Here is a 20,104-nt window from a genome sequence, read left to right on the forward strand (position 1 = left end):
GGGGGGGGGGGCGCGTTGTTCCTGCTCTTAGAGGCTCCGTTCTCTCACCTTTGTCGCCTCCCTCCAAGTCCTGATTGACAGGGCCAGGCAGCGCTCGCATCTGTCTGCCAGCCCTGTGCTCTGGTGAAATCTCTTGCCGTTCAGTATTCGGCGCAGGTGCGGTGAGGGAAAGACGCTCGCAGGCTGCCAGCTTCCATACCGAACAACGCCCCCCTGATCCTAGAGGCTAATTAGTATATTATAAAAGTTAGATTTCTGGCGTAACAGGGGCTTAGATAAAAGTAGTCATAAGCTAGTTAGGTTTAGCTGACATTAACACATCGCTAATGTCAGCTAGCTTAATAGGTTTAAATCTGGTGACAGAATCCCTTTAAAACTAAAACTCTTAGTAAACAGAGCTTTTTAAAAAGGAACATTACACGATTCGAACAATTGATTATTACTACGCCTCTAAGATTTCCAGAAATCTTTTCCGTGGATTTACCATTAGTTAAGGCAGACACGTATACAGACAGCCTGGAAATGTGGCTAAATTATCACAGTGGCTCAGGATGCAAGATAATTCTTATGCAATGATAGACAACTTGTGACACTTTTTACATTTTTAAGGTAGACATTTTGGTGCAAAAAGTGAAATTGTAGGTCACACCCCTTTCCCACAAAGCTGCTAGATGCAACATTTTTTACAAAATTGAATCAAAACTTGAGATGCAAAGTCAATATCGAATATGTATCTTAATCTCTCATGATTAAGAGCATTCATATTTCAATGAGAGGTTCTCTTCTGTCAGAAAGAGGTATTAAAAAAAAAAATTATTATGTACATAGAAATATATTTGTAAGCATTTTTGAAAATTAAATACAAAATATTACCCTTCTGTAACAGTCAGGATAGAGGGTAAAACTTCTATATAGATAGAGATCCCATTGTTATTTTACTGCTACTGTGAGGGAAAGAGGTTATCTGTTAGTAAAATAGTAGATTAGTAGTATTAGGATAAGAGTATGACAGCTCTATTGTTCTGATACTCCTAGATAAAGATGTCCACAGAAGAGCATTACACTTATCAGTGTAATGTGTGGTGCTCTAACTGAGTCTGGCCACAGTGATGGTCTGACTGAGAAAGGCAAGCGAGACTGTCTGCAATGTTAAACTTCCAAACAAAGTAGAATGTTAAAGAACCAGGACAGGAAGTATAATACATAGAGTGCCTTCAGTATATGATACAATTGATGCTAGTGTCCCTTTTGTAACAGAATCCCATTTTGTGAGATCAGTAAAACTTGTTTTGGAAAAGGCTTTCCTGATCTCCTACAACAGGATCCTATTCTATCCTAAACATACAGCTCATGCACAGAGACTTAGATTACCCTTATTAATATCCTATGGATATTTAGTCATATTCAGATATTCCACCTTAGATTTAATTAATCATTTATAATTACAATAGCTGTTATAGTCTATAGAACACATTCATATTCTAGAAAGTCAAGGAAATGCAAGGCTCAGGATTTCATTAACTAGACAAAACACCACTTGGCACAATGTACTTGTTAATCCTTTGTCTCAAGAAAGACAATTGAATGTATCTAACAGATTAAGAAAACATCTCTTCTTCAGGTTTTAGAATATCTGTCTTCGTTCCACTGGGGAACAATAGACATGAAACCATAATGTGTGACGATAGTAGATGATCTCTCTGGACAAAAAAAAACAAAGCTAATCACACACTTTATCTAGCCCTTTTATAATTCTGAGTTTTACATCCTTGGAATCCCAAGTTTAGCATTTACCAAGAGATTTGGTTCATCTTCTAACAAAAGGTAACTGAATATTTTCATATTCCTCCAGGAGCAGGAAGAATTTTGTGACTATATGCATTTTTAAACATGTATTATCACTAATGTGATAATCAAACTACGGGGACAGCTTTTATATTGCAAAATTTTCTCTCCTTTTACTGTATGTTTGGTGGTTGTAAATGGAAATGATATACAGAACACTATAATGATGTTTAGTACAACTGTGGATGTACTAAAGTAGTCAAAGGATGCCACCTAATGACAACAGTTAGCATGGCAGCCAATAAGAGAGTTGCTCTATGTTTCACAAAAGAAAAACAGGCTATATATATAATATATATCATAACATAGCTTAAATAGAACCATATGCATATTTAATTACATATATATACAAGTATATAATAAAAAAATATTAATTTCAAGAATCCAGATGTCTGATATTTTTGTTGGCAGCAACTTAAAGGGAAAACACAACAATTGCCTATAGTAATGCTTTGTTAGGGAATCCATGCACTTTTTGTTTCTGCCAGTTGCTAAGAAGCAACCCAAAGACTGTCTGTTGCTTAGTAAAGGAGTTCTAGAAGGAGGCCAGAAGGTGATCCAGGTGATCCAGCAGGAGACCATATGTCCTTGACAGTTTTCTACTAGAAGTCAGGCTAGAATATATTTTGACAGTTATTTTTTTATGAATGTCACTGCAGTCCTATGGGACAGTATACTCTGAAAACCAGACAATTGTTTAAAGAAGGAATGTAATGTAATATTTAGTTGTATTTTTTGTACATACAGTTGAAGCTAATACACATCTCATGACATATGTTAATATGCAAAAATATGGCAAAAATGAACAGGGCTTGCTGTATTGATGACATGAATAGGGTTCTTTAGCTGTTGCTGCACACTTAATTTCTCCTGCATAGGCCCAGATTTTCCTTGGCAATAAAATCAGTGTATGTAAGTGGAACCAGACTCATAGCGATCAACCAGCATCTATTTAAAAAGTGGTTGTCTTTGTGAAGGTACGATTACACGGGCCAACTCAGCAGGCCATTTTCGGGAGCGATTCATTGATTCCCGATCATTGCCTGCTCAATAAATGGAGGTGAGAGTTGCATTTAGATGCAGCAATCCTCTCCTGTATATGGGAATGAGTGATCACTCCTGCGATCACTTGTTTCTATAGAGAATCATTGGCAATCTGTTGCCCAGAAACAATGATTTGGGCATTGAGACAATCCTGTGATAAGCAATAATAGATGTTGCTCGAAGAGGGGTATGTGAGGTAGTTAAAGAGGCATTCCTGCAATTGACAGACTGGGACCCCCTCTGCAAAGACACACACAAATTACCAGAATAGGTTTCTTGAACTGTCTGAAGGTGGCCATACTTATTAGACGATCAGTTTGCAGACACAGCCATACACATTTTAGTCCATATTGGCCATACATGTTCAATGAAAATAGGTGATGGACAAAAGGTCTTCCTGGGAACATTCTTTTTGAGAAAGATATTTTGTTCCTGAATAATCTTTCTTTGAATGAAAGATCTTTCGTCTGAGCGGATTAAGTTTTCAAACACAGCTGTCTTATTTTCAGATGAGTTAGAAGGTCTGTCATGGTTCGTTGTTAACAGTTGTTTTGATTGAAATCATTCATTTTGATCAACTGTAGACTAATGTGTATGGGTATCTAGGTACCCCAGCAATTAGACATTTATAAATGTCAGATGCGAGAAAGCTCCTTTAAGGATTGATTTTAATCTGGAACAGGAACCAGACCAGTGTTTCAAGACATGTTCCTCCTAAATGTTTTCTCTTTAATTAAGAATAAATATATAACTTATTAAAATGTTATTTAAGCTTTAACTATAATCATCTATGAAGCATTGGAAAGCCAGACTAACAAAATTTGTGAATTCAAGAAGAATATATGGTAGGTCAGTATAACAAGAAAGCTTTGAATATCTTCATGATTTTTAGTCGTTCAATGTATCAGTTCTCCAGAACCTTTATCACTAGCACAAATGTTATCATGTTTTAAAGATAAAGCATTTAGGAAGAGCAATCCTTAAAGGAGCTTTCTCTCATCTGACATTTATCAAATATACACAAGATAGGTGATAAACATACATCAGTCAATGGCAAAATGGATGGAAATAGATTCAAATGAAGACAACTACTGTAATCTACCTCATAATTTTTGTCATCCATGAAAAGAGATGTACCGTATTACTTAATACAGCTAAAAGCAAAATCCATGTGCTTCTCGAACAGGGCATTGATTGCCAATCTCTGTCATGCTTGACATCTTGGAGATGTTGGGGAAAATGTGGATTGGGCATGATGGATTCCAAAATGACCAGTCCATACTTTTTAATACATTAATAATGATCAATCAATTGTGAACAAACTATCAGTTCAGAGAAAAACCTAAAATGAATGTTCCCGCCATATATGTAAATGACCTTAGATGAGTCCTGTCTCCTCCATGCTTCAGCGATGAGTCCAGCGTTCTCTGACTCTCGGAGTGCAGCCACACCGACTGTCAAGGAGCCCAGCACTGCCTCACATCCTCCAAATCTCCGCCTTGCTCCCCGACGTCACAGAGCTAGAGCGCCCTAATCTAGCAATGCGCGAGCTAGCACATGCGCAGTTCATTCCCTGAGGCTGATGCCAGCACAGGGAAGGAACACTATGCTGACACTGTGCATGCGCTAGCTAGCGCATCGCAAGATTACGGCGCTCTAGCTTTGTGACGTCGGGGAGTTAGGAGGAGATTCAGAGGATGCGGGAAGGCGCTGGACTCCTTCACAGTGGGCGTGGCTGGGCTCCGTAAAACGTAAGTAACAGCTCCTTGGCCTTCTTACTTGCCTCATTTACATATATATAAAATCGTTTTTTTGACACAATAAAAGCACACAGAGCTATGGGGAATGGATATTGCGGATGTGCTAGTGGCGATCTAGCAACCCATGTCCTCAGCTCTATACACAAAATCCCGGTGACAGGTTCCCTTTAAGCTTATTAGCGTCAGCCACCCGGACACTACTTCCCCAGCATATAATTGCGATAAAGATGGCACTTGCCACTATAGACTGGTAGAACATTTCTAACATTTTGCTGCACACATTAAGTGACCTTAGTTTCCATAAGAAGTACCGTCTCCTCACACCCTTTTTGTAAACCCTCTCCGCATTTCCCCTCCAGTCTAATTTGCTGTACAAGTGGAGCCCCAGATATTTGTAACTCTCTACCTGCTCCACTTCCTGACCCGCAATAGTAACAGGTAAATATTCAATCTTTCTCCTGCAATAACTCCACCAACCCCTTATTTTTCTTCACGTTTAATTGTAGATAGTTAGCCTGGCACCACTCCACAAAATCTGACACCAACTTCCTATACTCCTCCTCACCCCCCCCCCCCCCACCCCCCCATAATACATCCGACTACCACAGAGTCATCTGAGAATTTTTGGAGGTGGCAAAAATCTGATTTATACTGAAAATCTGCAGTATAGATGGGCATACCTAGTAGGATAACTTCTGAAATGATTGCTAAAAAGAAATAACCCTTTCCCTCCCTTGGTGTTGCTAGAAATGAGCCCTTGGTTATGTATTGTTTTGTCTCTTGATGAAGTCGTGTTAGAATTGAGCTCCTTTTTATTATTCATTAATAATAATTTTTTTTATCTCAAGGGCCAGGCAGCATCCTCCTGCCGGCAGTGAGTGTATGCCTGCCTGCGCTGAATAGTGAACGGCTTGGTGCAGGCTCGAGATTTAACATGCACTCAGGGCCGGCAGGATGATGCGAACGCTGCCTGGATCTGTCAATCAAGACTTGGAGGAAGGTGACAGAGGTGGAAGAACGGAGCCTCTAGGAGCAGGGGCAACCCCCCCCCGCACCTAGAGGCTAATTTGCATAGAATAAAAGTTACATTTATGGATTAACGTGGGCATGGATAAAACTAGGATTAGGCTAGTTAGGTTCAGCTGACATTAGCACATTGTTAATGTCAGCCAGTTTAATTTAGGTATTTCTGTTGACAGAAACCCTTTAAAGTGGTATTCTGGTTTCAATCATTTTATTTATAAATTGTTTAGACAATATGAAGTTATACAATTTTCTAATATACATGTATTCAAAATTTTGCTCACAGACATCTATTATATATCCACTATGCCCTCTTGCTAAAGAAAAAAAAAATTATACGGCCCATTTTAGTCCTGTAAAATGCGTTCACAGGGGAGCTGGATAGTATTTAAAGATGTTGTGTCACTTCAGCAAATTACATTTATTATGTTGATAAAGTTAATACAAGGGTTGTTGATGCACATACAGGTAACTAGGAGCAACACACTATATGTGCGGGGTCTGCTCTCCTGAACATAGATGCATAACGGCATAGGCAGGTTTAGGGTAGGACCTGCCTGAACTGAGACCACCTTGGCGCTGGGTCCAATCAAGAAGCCCTATAAAAATGTTTGGAGGAGCACAGTTCCGGAGCTACTGAGGAAGAGGCAAGTCGCCTCGAAATGCTTCAAGCGAATAGCGAACTGCGGCTTCTACATTTCCACTACCGGTCCTTACCCAAAGTATAGAAGAATTGTGCGCACAAAAGAACTTTTTAATACAGCTTTTAACTACGTATAGGACTTGTGATGTACAGGACCTGTGGATCACCTGATCACAGCAGTGAACCAGCTGACCTGACCACCTGACCTGTCCATCAGGAACACCTGACCTGCAGAGTCACGACACCCACTAAGCTACACAGTGGAGCGCTCCGACCACTTGAAGCCAGCATCCCGGTGAATGGTATTCACTCTCCGCTTCCTGGATTGTGCCCGATCACACACATGAGTAGGCAGTATCTGCCGAGACACCTAACGGACACTCCAGCAGCCATCAAGTGGTAAGAGTCTCATTGAGACGTTCCAAAAAACGTTGAACAAATTATAATTATCCACAATATGTGATTCCACACACTGGGCTGTCTATTAGATAATTGGCGGTGATCTCCCTATCACAACCCTATACATTCAAAAGTGGGACTTTCTTTACATCTTCATCACTATATTCCTATAAAGAGACTTTTTTATTCAAGACGAGAAATATGGGCCTTTGACATATGTATACCCAGAGACATTGTCTTTTTATGTGATCTTCATCTGTGTCTAAATCATCTCTATATGGACTGAGTATTGAGTATATACACGTATTTCACCATTGGATCTAATTGCTGCTAGTTTTGATTACTGGATATTCCACCTCTTTTATCATTGAATATATTGCTGCTATTTTTTGATTTTTGGATATTTTATTATTGAATGAAATTGCTGATATTTTATTATTGAATGAAATTGCTGATATGATATTTTATGATTGAATTAAATTGCTGTTATATTCTCCAGAAGGTGGTTGTGCCTGCTTTTTGCCTTTTACTAAAGTTAATATAAGGCACTTACTAATGTATTGTTATTATCCATATTGCTTTCTTTACTGGCTAGATTCATTTTTACATCACATTATACACTGCTCGTTTCCATGATTATGACCACCCTGTAATCCATCAGCAGTGGTTGTGCTTGCACACTATAGGAAAAAGCACTAGCCTATGTGACTCCCACAATTCCAGCCACCAGAGAGGCCGGCCTCTTTTCCTATAGTGTGCAAGCACGACCACCGCTGCTGGATTACAGGGTGGTCATAACCATAAAAACGAACAGTATATAATGTGATGGAAAAATGATTCCAGCCAGCAAAGGAGGTAATATGTATAAGAACAATACAATAGTAAGTGGCTTGTACTAACGTTCTTTACATGATAAATGCCACTTGCTGAAGTGACACATAGAGATGGCATTGCGGTTCGCCCAGCGGTTGTTTCGCAGTGAAATTTGCGCTTTCGCAGTTCGTCGAACATGCGAACATATGGCGATATCCGCCAGCGCCATATTCTTTAGCATTTTGCCGAAATTTGACCCATGACAAATCCATCAGGTGGGACAGGACAGCCAATTGAGAAGTTTCAGCACATGGACATACCGCCACCCTATCAAAAAACCCGATCTGGCAGCAATTTTACATTCTGTGTTTTGCCAGTGTAGGGAGAGGTTGCTTTGTGGAGCAGAGAAAGGCTGTTAGGGACACCAAACGCTAGATAATAGGGCCACAAAAGTCCTTTTAAGTACTGATATAGGTGTCCTATCTAGTGATGGATGAAAATCGGCCGGGACGGTTCGCGAACACGATCAAATGTTCGCGAACCGCAAGTTCGCAGCGGGCCCAATTCACTTTAATGGCAGGCGAACCTGAAAAACATTCAGCTCATATTTGCAGCCACCAAATACTTTGTAGAAGTGCACAAATAGTCCCACAACAAGGACAGTGACATACTAGAGGGGGATCAATGACAAAAATTTCAACAAAAAATATGTGTCTTAATCAGGGGAAATTTTTATGCGTCTTAAAAGGAAATTCTCTTAAATATGCCCTGTTGCGCTACCTAAATGCACTATATAGAAAATATATTATTGGTATATACCACCCCTGCTTTAATCACTTTTTTGTAGGGGCAACTGGTATATCACACCAGTAGGAATTATTTGTTCCAATAACGCTTGTCCCTCTATATACCTGCGGTATCGCAGCAGAACCGCACACAACTGCTGCACAATACAAATGCACTATAATATACTTTCTATGTTAGAAAGTATATTATAACATTGTACAAGGAAGGCAATCCATTAGAATATACATAAAGATAAAACGTAACATTTAATAATGTTACTATTAAAAGATATCCTTCAAAATGAAAACAAATCAAATTATTAAAGTTAAGCAAAAAGCATAGATGTGGTAGGCAATAACAAGTGCTCAGCGGCACTAAATCAGGTGCTTGGCGGCACCAAATCAGAAACCATATGTCCTACCACAATCCGGGAGGTTCCAGTGCACATCGATGAATTCCGGGCAAAGGACTGTCCCTGGGGGGGGGGTGCTATCCTGGCTCTGATAGCCTAAACACAGAGCACCCACCCTGATAAGGGCGACCCCATCCGGAACCTTACCCTATATAAAAATGGCCTTAGTAAGCCCCTAGCCCTTAAGCCCCTGACTTCCAGGTGATCACTATATAGATCTATCTATGTGTTTTTGACTCATCATAAAAGTATATAAAAGTATATTATAAGTATATTACACCCCTCTGTGTATCACACCTATCGATAGCACACCGATACCAGTCCTTAAAAGGACTTTTGTGGCCCTATTAGCTAGCGTTTGGTGTTCCTAACAGCCTGTCCCTGCGCCAAACAGCAACTTCTCCCTACACTGGCAAAAGACTGATTGTAAAATGGCGGCCAGATTGGGTTTATTTATAAGGTAGGGTGTATGTCCATGTGCTGAAACGTCTCGAATGGCTGTCCTGTACCACCTGATGGATGTGTCATGGGTCAAAGTTCTTCACAATGTAAAAGAATATGGTGGGCACGAATATCGCCATATTTTCGCATGTTCGGCGAATCGCGAACACGCAAAGTTCGCAGCGAAACGACCGCCGTGCGAACCACAAGGCCATTTTTAGTGCTAAAGATAGGTGTAATATACTGAGGGGTGTGATATACTTATAATATACTTTCTAACATAGGAAGTATATTATAGTGCATTTGTATTGTACAGCAGTTGTGTGCGGTTCTGCTGTGATACTGCAGCTATATAAACACTATTGGAACAACTAACTGCAATGGGTGTGATATACCTGTTGCCCCCCCCAAAAAACTGGTTGAGGGGTGTAATATACCTTTTTCCACAAAATATTGATTGAGGGCTGCAATATACCTCTTGCCCCAAATAAACAGGGTGGCGTGATATAACTGTAGTGGCAAAAAAAAATATTGAGGGGTGTGATATACTTGCTTCCACAAAATCCAGACATACTCACTGATGTTGAGATCATGGCTCTTTACACTGAAGATAGTTCTAAATAACATTGACTGTATGTTTGAGGTATCCTGCTGAAGAATACATTTGAAACCAGATGCCTCCCTGATAAGTATATGGCATCAAGGACACCATTAATCCCGACCAAATTCCCAACTCCATTGGTTGAAATGCAGCCCCAAACTTGTAAGGAAGCTCCACCATGATTTATTGTTGCCTGCAGGCACTCATTATTGTACTGCTCTCCAGCCATTTGGTGAACAAACTGTCTTCTGTTTCAGCCAAATATATCAGATTTTGACTCATTAGTCTAGGGCACATGATGGCATTTTTCTGCACCTCAGTTCTTATGTTTTCGCGCATAGTTGAGTTGCTTGTCCTTGTTTCTACATTGAAGGTATAGCTTTTTGGCAGCATTTCTTTCATGAAGGCCACTTTGAAGTAGATAGGTGTACAGCTGGGTCCCACTGCTTTTTGTCAGTTCTGATCTGATGGCACTGCTGGACATTTTTGGATTTCGAAGGGAAGTGAGCATGATTTGTCTTTCATCAGCTGCACTAAGTTTCCATGGCCAAATGCTACCTCTACAGTTCTCAACGTGGTAAGGATTAATGGTGTTTTCAATGCTGAGAAATAAAGGCAGATACTTATCCATCATGTAATACCATCAGAAAGGCATCTGTTTGTCTTCAAATTTATTCAGCAGGATAATGACCCCAAACATTTGAGCAAGCTACATCCACAGAACATCTGTGGTTAGCTATCCAAGATCTTTGGAAGAACCTTCCTGCCAAGGTCCTTTCAAAATTATGTGCAAGTGTAAGAATTGATGCTGTTTTGAAGGCAAAGGGTGATCTCACCAAATAGTGATTTGATTTTGATTCTCTTTTGTTCATTCACTTTGCATGTTATTAGATAAAAATAAACTAGTAACACTTCTATTTTTTAAAAGCATTGACTTTCCAGCCTTTTTTCCACACATGCTTAAAACTTTTACACAGTACTGTCTATATAGTACTTTGTTTTACACATTAACTTTAACATTATAGGCTTTGGATTCATGGCTGGTATCTGTGGCAGATACAAGAATCCTAAACAAAAATGCAAAACAGCATAATAGAGCTGTTACTATATGCAATTACTGGGTAATAGAATGTCAGCTCTGAGAAATAGAAAGTGAACACAATTATCGAGTTCTGTTTAAAGAGGTTATAAGCATGGTTTGCATCTTATTATTAACCTATGACTAGGAACAGGTTAATGTTTGGTCTTTGCTTTATTCATTTTTAGAGAAAAGTCAAAGAGAATAGATCAATCTATATATGGTTATTTTTTTTTAACAAAGTTGCATTTCTTTGATGTAAGCAAAATTATAGTTGACTCCATACATTTCTGTAGAATGTTAATCCCTAACGATCATCATCCATTCATCTGTATGCACCCCATGACACTAAACATCACACATAAGACTGCACTGATTAGTGATTTGTTGCAATCAGAAGCCTTTTATTATTTATGAAACGCAATTATATATAGACTATGGATAAGTGTCTTTCTTAATCTTTGATGTCAGCAACATATCACTTTTGATTTAAAGACCATTACTTACAATGGCAAACAGCGGAAAAATATGATTACTTTAATGTAAAACAAGCATTCCAGATTACTCTGTATGCGGTATGCTGGATAAGAACATTCAACTTGACTTGACAGTCTTCTACGAAAAGATGCAATGTCAAGTGCTACGGTATTTCTCTGCAGAACAGGTTTTTTTTCAGCAAGGAAAATGTAAAACAAGAAAGAAGAGGCTATGGAAAAATTAGAACAATAAAGGAGGATATTTCAGTACTCTATGGTTCAATTAGTCATTAGGCCCTCTTCTGGCTCCAGGACATAGGTGTCATAGGGTCATCCTCAGTAACATAACCTAAATAACCTACTCTAACCTGAATATTTTTACCAATGCAACAGCTGCAGAGAAAACAAGGACACAAAACTCTTTGTATATATTTTTAATCAAAATGAATAGGCCCATTGTGCTGTCCTCATTTGAGTGGGTTCCTACACAAATTTGTTGCAATGCCACATGGACACCACTTCTGCAACAACACATAACCTGCAGGCGGCGAGACCCAGCAGCCCAACAGTACCCCTGCTTTCAGGCTTACTCTCCTTGGAACGGTACCACACCAGTGATCAGGCACAGCATCACATCAACAACAGATGCCATATAGCACCACACCACAGATTTCCGATGCTCATCTTATGATCTCAGAAAACTTACTGAGACCAAGTAGTTGTTACCCATATGCAAACTTCAATTTTTTTTTCTACCGTTTGGTATTGTTACCAATTTATAACATTACTCATTGAATCTAGTAATATTCTGCAGCAACAAGGAAGATATACATAATTGTCATCAGTTATGAGGTCAAACACAATGCAAAATCAAAAGAAAGTATCACATAGAAAATGTGAAGGGTTGATATGAGGTGTAACCAGAGTTCAGATTAGGAGTTAGGGTTCCATACATATCCATGTTCTTCAACTGTTTACCATAACCTAACAAGGTTGGTATCCAAGATCTCTCTTATTAGGTGAACTTATTACAGCATATGAAACTGTAAAGAAATCCTGACCTTATAAGGTTTCAGTTCCTTATTTATGATGACCCTCTATTAGCATAGGCAGAGGAGGAGACAGTTAAAGAAATGGATTGATTACTGCTATAATTCTAGTTTTGCTTGTTGGTTAACAGCCAGCCTTTATCACTCACTTAAATTGTATTATCTGGTCTAAGTCTTTTGTAAGTGGCCATTATATTAATAAAAACCCAACAGACAAATTGATCTGGACCTCAGACTAAATCTTTTATGACACAAAGTGACTGATTTCAGGAGTTCGCAAAAAGTAAAAGCTGCATTTGAGATTTTGAGCATACACACCAAAGAATATAGACGGCATAATCAGATTGAATCATAAAGAGTTAAACTCGCTCCAGGCACTTTTTAGTCACTCTTGCTTTCCCTTGGTATAAGGATTGTAAGCGAATAATTAAGATCCTGTCTTAGTGCAAAATGTCCTCCAATATTTTGAAAAATACCATGGTACAAGTTGAGTATATAAACTTTCCAATTTCTTTTAAACTAGGTTATTGTAGGAGGCAATGAGATGACATGTTTTACTCAACCTGAAAATAAGCACTCACACTACTATCTACTAACTCCAGAAGATAAAATAATGAATTCAACAACTTAATACATCTATGGTTTGTAGAATTAGGTAAGGATTGTAACTACTCTGGTTCTAGCATAGTTCTCACATGCATTTACATAAGCTGTTATTCCTCTTAGATAAGAAACAACTAATGATGCAGGTCCAAGAGCTTGGCATTTTGTTACACTTGGATGATCTTTCAATAGCAAATCATGTAAACCCTGCAAAACATTCAAATTCTACTGTGGTTGCGTATATAAAAGATTTTCCGGAGTACTGGGTAGAGCACATTGAGTCTTGAGACAGTTTTGACAGTTCTCTATGCAGTGATTTGGAACAAAAAAACAACAACTCATTTCCCAATCTCGGTAGTGTCTACTTCCAATATCACAAATACTAGTACAGGAATAAAAGCTTGTTCCACCAGAATCCCAGTCACATTTGCAGTTGATTTTTTTTTGTGGTAAATAACAAATATAGAGTCACTTGAAAAGCCTTTCGAATCTCCAATAATTAATTGCAAAAGCCAATGGGTAACAATGTTTTGAACTTTTGACTTTCAGGCTCCCATCATTTTATAGACAATCATCTTGACTATCTCATACATAAACTGGACTTCAACTATTTAGCATATGATTAGTTATGCAGATTCTTGTCATGTAACTGCATTGTTACTGTTTTGCTCCTATAATTCTAAATTTAATTTTTTATTATTTTGTAAATCCACTTTGGCTTTCAAAACTGGCTGAATCCGTCTGGGCATGCTCTCAGATTCAAGCATGTCTCTGTTCCCAGGTCTCTTCTACACGTTCCCAATGTTGTTGCATACTGTAGTCGACTCGCTTGTGTACAATTACAGCATTTTCTTCAACTCTACCCACAAGTGTTTGGGTTGAGGTCTGGGGAAAACCTCTACTTCATTGTCATTGAACCATTTCTTCGCCAACTTTGGCGTAATAACTCGTCTTGTAGCATACTCACTAGTTTAGCATTGAGACCACCATCGATCCTGGTCAAGTATGTGAAACAACTCCATATCATCAGGCTTCCTCCATCAAACTTGATAGTTCCTTCACATTCTAAATCCATTAGCCCCCTTTTCCCTTGTTTCTTCCAGACCCATTTGCACCGATCCAGTCCAGTCTACTGACTTTCATCTCAACGCTCCAAACCATCCGTTTCCAATCTTCTACTGTCCACTGTTCATACTTTTTTGCAAACTTGAGCCAATGCTTCTTATGACGATATTGAAGTCAAGGCTTCTTCACCTTTTTTCAGGCCAGAATTCTAGACTTGAGTAATGCACATTGCACGGTGCTAGTATGGACATCTGTGATCTCACTATTATAAAGCCACCTCCATTGCCGTGTTTGTAGCTCCAGAACTGATAGACCTTGTGATGAGCTTGTTGATTCCGATACTTTGCCTCAATGTGCACCTCTTGGCTTTGGAATGGATGGATGGACTTCATTTTGTATTCTTATAACTGTCATGGCACTCACATTATGCAGTTTAGCAATTTTCTTGTCTGACATACCGCTATCGATGAGCTGGATGATGCTGTTTCTCTTTTCTTGGGAAATCTTAATGGCTGCTCCTTGATTCATACCAGTTACCTTTCGCTTGGGAATCAAACTAATAACACACTAAGCTATTAGGGAATGTGGTTAGAATTTGTATTATACAAGAAGAAAAAGATTGCTCTACCACCAGGAGCAAAACAGTAACAATGCAGTTACATGACAAGAATCTGCATAACTAATTATATGCTTAATAGTTGTAAGTCCAATTTATGTATGAGATAGCCAAGATGATTGTCTATAAAATGATGTTAGTCTCACGTTCGAAGCTGTATTTGATGGTGAGATATGGAGCCTGAAAGTCAAAAGTTCAAAACATTGTTATCCTTTTGTTTGTTAATATACACTCACCTAAAGAATTATTAGGAACACCATACTAATACGGTGTTGGACCCCCTTTTGCCTTCAGAACTGCCTTAATTCTACGTGGCATTGATTCAACAAGGTGCTGATAGCATTCTTTCGAAATGTTGGCCCATATTGATAGGATAGCATCTTGCAGTTGATGGAGATTTGAGGGATGCACATCCAGGGCACGAAGCTCCCGTTCCACCACATCCCAATGCTCTATTGGGTTGAGATCTGGTGACTGTGGGGGCCATTTTAGTACAGTGAACTCATTGTCATGTTCAAGAAACCAATTTGAAATGATTCGAGCTTTGACATGGTGCATTATCCTGCTGGAAGTAGCCATCAGAGGATGGATACATGTTCTCATTCTGTTTACGCCAAATTCGGACTCTACCATTTGAATGTCTCAACAGAAATCGAGACTCATCAGACCAGGCAACATTTTTCCAGTCTTCAACAGTCCAATTTTTGTGAGCTCGTGCAAATTGTAGCCTCTTTTTACTATTTGTAGTGGAGATGAGTGGTACCCGGTGGGCTCTTCTGCTGTTGTAGCCCATCCGCCTCAAGGTTGTGCGTGTTGTGGCTTCACAAATGCTTTGCTGCATACCTCGGTTGTAACGAATGGTTATTTCAGTCAACGTTGCTCTTCTATCAGCTTGAATGAGTCGGCCCATTCTCCTCTGACCTCTAGCATCCACAAGTCATTTTTGCCCACAGGACTGCCGCATACTGGATGTTTTTCCCTTTTCACACCATTCTTTGTAAACCCTAGAAATGGTTGTGCGTGAAAATCCCAGTGACTGAGCAGATTGTGAAATACTCAGACCGGCCCGTCTGGCACCAACAACCATGCCACGCTCAAAATTGCTTAAATCACCTTTCTTTCCCATTCTGATATTCAGTTTGGAGTTCAGGAGATTGTCTTGACCAGGACCACACCCCTAAATGCATTGAAGCAACTGCCATGTGATTGGTTGACTAGATAATTGCATTAATGAGAAATAGAACAGGTGTTCCTAATAATTCTTTAGGTGAGTGTATATATATACAGTACAGACCAAAAGTTTGGACACACCTTCTCATTCAAAGAGTTTTCTTTATTTTCATGACTATGAAAATTGTAGATTCACACTGAAGGCATCAAAACTATGAATTAACACATGTGGAATTATATACATAGCAAACAAGTGTGAAACAACTGAAAATATGTCATATTCTAGGTTCTTCAAAGTAGCCAGCTTTTGCTTTGATTACTGCTTTGCACACTCTTGGCATTCTCTTGATGAGCTTTAAGAGGTAGTCCCCTGAAATGGTTTTCACTTCACAGGTGTGCCCTGTCAGATTTAATAAGTGGGATTTCTTTGCTTATAAAAGGAGGTCAGGTGGATACACAGCTGATAGTCCTACTGAATAGACTGTTAGAATTTGTATTATGGCAAGAAAAAAGCAGCTAAGTAAAGAAAAACGAGTGGCCATCATGACTTTAAGAAATGAAGGTCAGTCAGTCAGCCGAAAAATTGGGAAAACTTTGAAAGTAAGGGCTATTTGACCATGAAGGAGAGTGATGGGGTGCTGCGCCAGATGACCTGGCCTCCACAGTCACCGGACCTGAACCCAATCGAGATGGTTTGGGGTGAGCTGGACCGCAGAGTGAAGGCAAAAGGGCCAACAAGTGCTAAGCATCTCTGGGAACTTCTTCAAGACTGTTGGAAGACCATTTCAGGTGACTACCTCTTGAAGCTCATCAAGAGAATGCCAGGAGTGTGCAAAGCAGTAATCAAAGCAAAAGGTGGCTACTTTGAAGAACCTAGAATATGACATATTTTCAGTTGTTTCACACTTGTTTGTTATGTATATAATTCCACATGTTTTAATTCATAGTTTTGATGCCTTCATAGTCATGAAAATAAAGAAAACTCTTTGAATGAGACGGTGTGTCCAAACTTTTGGTCTGTACTGTATATATATATATACACTCACCTAAAGAATTATTAGGAACACCTGTTCTATTTCTCATAAATTTTTTTATTTTAGGTGACTACATATTAAGAGTTATAAAGGCTTCCTATGTTTGTTGTCCTTTATAAGTCAGATACATTATACTAAGCAAAATATAAATGTAGGAGAATGAAAAGAAGGTGAATATGCTTAGGTCTAAAAAACTAGAATAGATTCATATCTTATCTTCCACTTACAATTTTGTTATCTTGGCAGGTCATTGTAAAATAACTGACAGGTTATGATTGTATCATTCAGCGCTAATGATAGCACCATGGAACTTGATATAATAAATGGAGGTTACTTTATAGCTTTTCACATTACATAAAATGACTCAGTTACAAAGTTTTTATTGATATCTTTAGATAACTTCATGTCTTAAATATTGTTCTTCATGTTTTACACTTTATTCCAAACAAAATTCCCATGCTAATACCATGAAGAACATAGCCGTTTTACTGTCATGTCATTGTGTCGGCAGACAATTTTTATATCTTGGATTTTATTAAGCAGCTTTTCTTAATTCAGTGTAGACTAAGTCTTTGTAGAGCAAATAGTATCTACATAAACACAATGCATCTTTTTACAGAAAAGTTAATCCCTGTTGAGGTATTTGCATTTAATTAGAATTGCATAGTGTGAGAATTAAAATTTGCTATCAAACATAATGAGAAGAAATAAAGTATCTTTAGTATTTTTACCATATGGTGTAATGATGACGTATGCATTTCTGAAGCATAAGATTATTAAATTGCATATGTGGACTTCATGGAGTTTATACTTCAATAAGGCTTCTTCTTTGTATTTGTTAGCTTATCTCCTATGTGTAATATAAAGATATGTACACGTGTTCTAACTCTCAGGATTGTTAGATAAATTGGTATATTAAAAATATAAAAATGTAAACAAATGTAAGGCCTCTTGCACACGACCGTGTGTCCCCCGTGGCCGTATTGTGGCCCGCATACTGCGAGTCCGCAATAAACGGGACACCGGCCGCATGCATTCCGCATCACGGCTGCGGACCCATTCACTTAAATGGGTCCGCAAATCCAGAGATACGGTGCAGAACGGAAACACTACGGAGTGCTTTTGTGGGGTTCCGTTCCGTGAATCCGTTCCGCAAAAAAGATAGAACTTGTCCTATGTTTTTGTGGAATGGACGGATGGCAGACCCCATTCAAGTGAATGGGGTCGGGGTCGGCATGCGGCTGGCCCACGGTCGGTGCCCGTACATTGCGGATCGCAGCACGGGCACAGGCAGCACACGTTCGTGTGCAAGAGGCTTAATACTTAAATTAAATATGATGCTACTTTTTTGGAATAAACATATTCCATCAAACACTAAAGACACATTAAGCTCATTAATTAATATTTAAGGGGTTGTGTAGTGCACACCCATCAGTGTCTTCACACTACACAAGCCATTTCATTGATATTATCATTAATTGTAAATTGTCACAATGGTCTGTTATTATTGATTATAAGTTGTATTTATTTTCTTTTTTTTTTGTTTGTCTAGATTATAATTTTCCATAGCTGTGTATGTTTGGTTTGTTAAAAGGTGAGTTAAACTAGGTTTGTGTAGCTTTTGGGAATTTAAGTGTACATAAGTCTAATGCCGGGGTATTAAATGGACTGTTCTGGACCTAACCATTCCTAAGGGTCGTGGTGAAACTTAGAGGTATTCCCATCTGGGCTAGTTTTGGTATATCAACAGTATATGCCCTAAATATCTGACAGGTGGGAGACTCAGAAATGTATGAAAAGATTGGTGGCCACTTACTCTCTTGTTCTGCACCCCAGAAAAGAGGAGATGAGATGGCTGCAAATATTCATAGTTTCACAGCTTCCATAACCTATGATGAAGAGAGCCACCCACATGGATGGCTACCTTTTGACCTTGTTGTCTTCTCTCTGACATGGTGAACTTGTTACAAGTTTATAATACATACTGTTGACATGTAATACATTTTTTTTTTACATAGGAATAGGGCGGATTGAGCATAAACCCTACAGGGAAATTTCCCGGTGATGCCCAGGGAGGCCGCCCGTGTCCTTCTCATGGCTTCTGGCCAGGTACATAATAATCTGATGCTCTCGGCAATAATGTACAGGGTAGAAGGATCAGGGACTTATGCACCTGGCCAGCAGCTGCATGTGCCCTCCTAAATTCAACTGTATTGCCGTCCTTAATATGGTGATAGGGTAGTATTTTGTGCTGCACTATGGAGTTTGGTTTTGCAGAGGCGGTATTTGGTGCTGCACTACGGGATTGCTGGCACTGCCTACTTCTGTTGTCATTTCTAGCTGTGCCTTGTGTTGCTCCCCCCTACTTTTGTTGCACCGCCTTCTGTCAATATGGACTCACCTACAACTTTTAGCTTTTTTCCAGGGCCACTTTAAGTTCCCAGACCACTCTTGCATAGGAATGTCCATTTGAAGGATCAATCTGGGTACCACAAATGTACTGTATTTTACCAGGCCTGAGGGGGTGCTGTAGGACATGGATAAAACAGGTATTCAGAGCGCATAACACCAGTCATAGTCCCAAACAGACATAACCAGTAACGGTTTTGTGCTTTAAAGGGGTTATCCCATGATTAATGTAAAAAATGACATCATATTGTACATGTCAGTCTCTTTCTAACAAAGCTAGAACCAGCCCTGTACCTCACATGGATCCAGAGATCTCCTCATTCATTGATCTGCTAGATTTATATCAAGCTGAAAGCTCAATGGGCGTGTCTCTTTTCTTCTGCATTTAAGGGACGCTCTCCCTATCACCGCTCAGGAGGCAGTTGAAAGATGAAACTGAGCATGTGCGGCCATCTCAGTGAACAGGACAAAGAAATAAGAAAAATAACCAGCAGGTGGCGCTATATAGATACATTTTATTGAATAACTCAGTGGCTATACTAAATGTTTAATTATATGAAATTACAAAAGTATCCATATCCAGGTGCTAGTTTTAACTGTAGAATATTTTTTCGTGGGACAACCCCTTTAAGTTGCTTAAAATTGAACACTAAACTCCCCTTATAGCAATACCAGCCAAACATTGCCTACCGCCACAGTGGTGCTAGGTTAGGGGGCCTCACAAAATGGCATTGCGGGCCCCTTACAGCCTCAGGCTACAGGTGAGGTACCCTTGGTCTAATGTGTCTATAGAGTTTTGTTAGCTTAAGATATGGCACAGAAGTATGTTCTGCTTAT

The 20,104-nt window shown here is 39.2% G+C and overlaps 1 protein-coding gene and 1 long non-coding RNA gene across 2 annotated transcripts in view; one reads left to right on the forward strand and one right to left on the reverse strand.

Annotated features, from left to right (window-relative positions):
* GRIN3A (glutamate ionotropic receptor NMDA type subunit 3A) overlaps positions 1-20,104 on the forward strand; it is a 402,162-nt gene that overhangs the window by 71,893 nt on the left and 310,165 nt on the right. The gene's annotated exons all lie outside the window — the stretch shown is intronic.
* Positions 11,612-17,962, reverse strand: LOC120989278. Its single transcript, XR_005776246.1, has 3 exons — positions 17,796-17,962; positions 17,453-17,467; positions 11,612-11,623 (listed from the first exon to the last, which is right to left on the reverse strand). It is a non-coding gene; the product is annotated as an uncharacterized LOC120989278 (long non-coding RNA).

This window comes from Bufo bufo, chromosome 2 (assembly GCF_905171765.1).
Source record: "Bufo bufo chromosome 2, aBufBuf1.1, whole genome shotgun sequence".
Lineage (NCBI taxonomy): Eukaryota > Metazoa > Chordata > Amphibia > Anura > Bufonidae > Bufo > Bufo bufo.